The sequence below is a fragment of the Schistocerca americana genome, unplaced genomic scaffold (genome assembly GCF_021461395.2).
Source record: "Schistocerca americana isolate TAMUIC-IGC-003095 unplaced genomic scaffold, iqSchAmer2.1 HiC_scaffold_98, whole genome shotgun sequence".
NCBI lineage: Eukaryota > Metazoa > Arthropoda > Insecta > Orthoptera > Acrididae > Schistocerca > Schistocerca americana.
Window position 1 is genome coordinate 517,501 of NW_025726763.1, and position 5,000 is coordinate 522,500.

Sequence of the window (5,000 nt, forward strand, 5' to 3'; positions counted from 1 at the left end):
ACATGCAATACCTCCATCTATGCGAATCGGACAACACTACGTCCGCCATGTCGAGCGCACCACAAAACATACCGCCATCTGTAGGTCTCCCGCAACATGACCTCCTGCAACGACGATACCGTCATCTATGGGACGCCAAGCCGACTAAGACAGCGATGGGCCCAAAGCTCCCTTCTTTCTACCCCACCCACAAAGCCTGCACCCTCTGTCGACAACAGCACCCCAACGCCAGCGCCTCTGCCGCACGAAGTCGTGGACCGGCAATCACTCCACCTGCACCCGTTCGTGCCCCACCCCAACCGCCCAACTCGCAACTCCAGCGGATGAACGGCGGACTTTGCTCGCACTCGCAATGTGCAATCCACCCCTATAACGTGCGTTTCATGAAGAGTTATGTCCAATATGCGACATTCCCGCTGTCCATATACATGAGCTGCCAGCTGTACCACGTACGAGCTACAGACGCGATCGCGTTGCTCTCTGTACGAATGCAGATGCTCAGCGGCAGCTAGGAGGCGCTCCATCCATGTCGGTACCGGTGAGCGTTGCACTCGCAGTCACAAAAACGTACGGCAAGTATATTACTCGGAAGAGTCAATGACAGTCCAAGCCCCCCTGCGTGGGAAGAGTCTTCCTAGGCCATGACCCACCGGAAGGGCGCAGCGTCCCCCACCCCAGACATGTGACGTCAGACTATCGGTATTGACGACTAGACTGATTCCTTATAATCATTTGCCATACACCGGTGGAAGCTGCCGAGACGAGTAACTACATAGCGGGCTCGCCGTGTCACTAATGTACAGAGATACAATAGTTTCGACTGGAACCGGATTAAACGTATACACGGCGCTGATTAGTAATAGATAGAGCCATCAGAATACAGATAATGTATAGACCTGTCCGTATACATGCTGAAAGACTCTGCTCACAATCACACGTCAGCCAGACACTCTTATCACGCACTACTCTCTGCCTGTAACAGGCACACAGACAATATGTAAGCACCAGCATGGAACACCACCCAGTGCATCCTCTCTGCCACATTAGACAATCCACACTATCATAACCAGACCGGGAGGTCCACTCGGAAAACAGAATATCCCACCCTTCCGACAACCACCATTGCTCAGCTAAGACACCAACACCCACACATGTCCCACACAGGGGTGCACCCAACATCACAATACTGCCTCCTGTCACACCACACAAACAATGGCAGGAATGAAAGACACAGGTCTGCCACAAGCATGGAATCAGAGCGCCGCCTGTTATGAGCCAAAGGTGCACCCTGACGTGGCAAATCAGATGATGCCGCAGTCATTTACTTACGATATTCACAATCAACAAACCGGCCCCCCCCCCCCCCAAAACACCTTTCCGTACAACAATGTGTACCTTAACCTAACCCATATTGTGCCTTAACCTAACCCGTATTGTACCTTAACCTAACCCGTATTGCGCCTTAACCTAACCCGTATTGCGCCTTAACCTAACCCGTATTGCGCCTTAACCTAACCCGTATTGCGCCTTAACCTAACCCGTATTGCGCCTTAACCTAACCCGTATTGCGCCTTAACCTAACCCGTATTGCGCCTTAACCTAACCCGTATTGCGCCTTAACCTAACCCGTATTGCGCCTTAACCTAACCCGTATTGCGCCTTAACCTAACCCGTATTGCGCCTTAACCTAACCTATGTTGCGCCTTAACCTAACCTATGTTGCGCCTTAACCTAACCTATGTTGCGCCTTAACCTAACCTATGTTGCGCCTTAACCTAACCTATGTTGCGCCTTAACCTAACCTATGTTGCGCCTTAACCTAACCTATGTTGCGCCTTAACCTAACCTATGTTGCGCCTTAACCTAACCTATGTTGCGCCTTAACCTAACCTATGTTGCGCCTTAGCCTAACCTATGTTGCGCCTTAACCTAACCCATATTGTACCTTAACCTAACCCATGTTGCGCCTTAACCTAACCCATATTGTACCTTAACCTAACCCATATTGTACCTTAACCTAACCCATATTGTACCTTAACCTAACCCATATTGTACCTTAACCTAACCCATATTGTACCTTAACCTAACCCATATTGTACCTTAACCTAACCCATATTGTACCTTAACCTAACCCATATTGTACCTTAACCTAACCCATATTGTACCTTAACCTAACCTATGTTGCGCCTTAACCTAACCTATGTTGCGCCTTAACCTAACCTATGTTGCGCCTTAGCCTAACCTATGTTGCGCCTTAACCTAACCCATATTGTACCTTAACCTAACCCATGTTGCGCCTTAACCTAACCCATATTGTACCTTAACCTAACCCATATTGTACCTTAACCTAACCCATATTGTACCTTAACCTAACCCATATTGTACCTTAACCTAACCCATGTTGTACCTTAACCTAACCCATGTTGTACCTTAACCTAACCCATGTTGCGCCTTAACCTAACCCATGTTGCGCCTTAACCTAACCCATGTTGCGCCTTAACCTAACCTATGTTGCGCCTAAACCTAACCTATGTTGCGCCTAAACCCAACACACGTTGGGCCTAAACCCAACACACGTTGGGCCTAAACCCAACACACGTTGGGCCTTAACCCAACACACGTTGGGCCTTAACCCAACACACGTTGGGCCTTAACCCAACACACGTTGGGCCTTAACCCAACACACGTTGGGCCTTAACCCAACACACGTTGGGCCTTAACCCAACACACGTTGGGCCTTAACCCAACACACGTTGGGCCTTAACCCAACACACGTTGGGCCTTAACCCAACACACGTTGGGCCTTAACCCAACACACGTTGGGCCTTAACCCAACACACGTTGGGCCTTAACCCAACACACGTTGGGCCTTAACCCAACACACGTTGGGCCTTAACCCAACACACGTTGGGCCTTAACCCAACACACGTTGGGCCTTAACCCAACACACGTTGGGCCTTAACCCAACACACGTTGGGCCTTAACCCAACACACGTTGGGCCTTAACCCAACACACGTTGGGCCTTAACCCAACACACGTTGGGCCTTAACCCAACACACGTTGGGCCTTAACCTGCTCTGTAATTGTCATACGACGCGTTAAATTAGTGTAGTGTTGCCTAACTGCAACCCCCGCAATATAGTTTGCTACTCGCACTGCCCGGTCCCCAGAGTATCGCTTCATGTTAAACACCTTGCAGCTATACACTGTAATGCGGATGGCAGCAGGACGTACATGCTCAATGCCCTTCGCAGTTGTTCATTGGCATTCGCATGGCGAAGCACAGCCTACGTTGTGGTACGGCTTGTGTCAACTGTCCGCTGATGTTGTACGTCCAAATCACACACTGTACTGCACATTGGTCCTCATGTACTGAATGATACATCGTGGTACATGTGTGACCGTACCACGACTGCGCCAACAACGGCGAACCATACGGTCCAAATATTGTGCACTCAGCTACGTGTCGTCTCCCTATAAGAGCTGGATTGCAGTATGGTATGCCGTGGATGGCGATCAGCATGAGCCGTCTGTTGATGTAGTGGCGCGTGTTGTCAGACGTAGTCGTCTCTTCTCACACACCGTGATAGCATGGTGCACTGCGTTCCACATCTGCGACATGCGACAGAGGCCGGTTGACAGTCGTTCGCGCAATGGACATCGCATACGTACGGGGGCCACCTTCCACGTGTTCGCGAAGCGTGCACATGTTGTTGCGTGTATGTGGGCAGACATAGTGTGTCGTGACACCTGACACAGGCATGCAACAATCGTTGAATTTGCAAATGGCGATGGACGTCTACGTTTGCTGGTGACGTTACGCAAATGAACAACTGGTAAACCGTTGTGGTGCGGTTGTTCTCGCTAGAGGTGAATCAGTGATGGCGACGATCGGTTGAGCTACCAACCGGTTGTTTCAGCGATACCCACCATGCCCACGAACGTGAATGGCATGTGGGTGTGAAGCGATACGCGGCGGTGGCTGGGTGGGACCGTCCCCGGCCGGTGAGGGGGGGCCTCCCGGCGTGCTGGCCGCGCGGTGCGTGGGCGCACGCGCTACAGCCGGCTGGTGGGGGCGGCCAGTGGCAGGCGCGCCGGCCGACGGAGGCGGCAGGCGGCGCAGCTGCGCGCCGGCGCACCCTGCACGCGGCGCCGTGCGGCCAAAGTAGGTCCTCGCGGGCCCGGTGCGAAGCGCGGTGGACATCTGCAGTGTGCTGGTCCGATTGAGGACTGTGTGCGCTGAGGATGCGCCGCCGCCCGGCGCTCGGCGCCGCGACGCCGTCTGCTGCTCGGTCGCCTCTGCGGTTCTCGCAGGTGGATTGTATCGCAGCTGTGCGGACGTGTTGGCGCGTGCGCTGTGCTGGGAGTGTTCGCTTCGGCACCCAAGTGGGGCTTTTGTCCTTCTGTGGCGCTGGCGTTGGAGCTGCCGGCCACCGTAGGTGGCGCGTGTTGTCTCCCGCCGGCAATGCCACGACAGCACGCTCCCGGGCCTCTGTCGGCAGCGGCAAGCTCAGTTGGGAGCACGGGTGGTCGCACCTAAAGCGTCTACTCGCCAAACTCCGGGCGATTGCGCCTCTCTCGAACCCGACCAAGTACTTAGGACGGCGCTGCGCGCCGCCGGGACCTGAGAGGGTTTCGAGGTGTATTGTGCAGGGGAGCTCAGCCTCCTCCTGTTTGCAGAATAATTGAGCGGACGCTTGCGTGTTCGCGCGGGCCCCCGGGACACACTCCCGGGCGGCCGGCTGCTCAGCTCTAGTTGACGCAGCTCCCTGGTTGATCCTGCCAGTAGTCATATGCTTGTCTCAAAGATTAAGCCATGCATGTCTCAGTACAAGCCGCATTAAGGTGAAACCGCGAATGGCTCATTAAATCAGTTATGGTTCCTTAGATCGTACCCACGTTACTTGGATAACTGTGGTAATTCTAGAGCTAATACATGCAAACAGAGTCCCGACCAGAGATGGAAGGGACGCTTTTATTAGATCAAAACCAATCGGTC

General features: G+C 53.3%; 1 non-coding gene across 1 annotated transcript in view; it reads left to right on the top strand.

The window, feature by feature from the left end:
• Nucleotides 1-4,767: 4,767 nt before the first annotated feature.
• Nucleotides 4,768-5,000, top strand: part of LOC124593337 — a 1,910-nt gene continuing 1,677 nt past the window's right edge. The window contains exon 1 of the ribosomal RNA XR_006977984.1: nt 4,768-5,000. This exon is cut by the window's right edge and continues 1,677 nt beyond it. This is a non-coding gene — a ribosomal RNA (small subunit ribosomal RNA).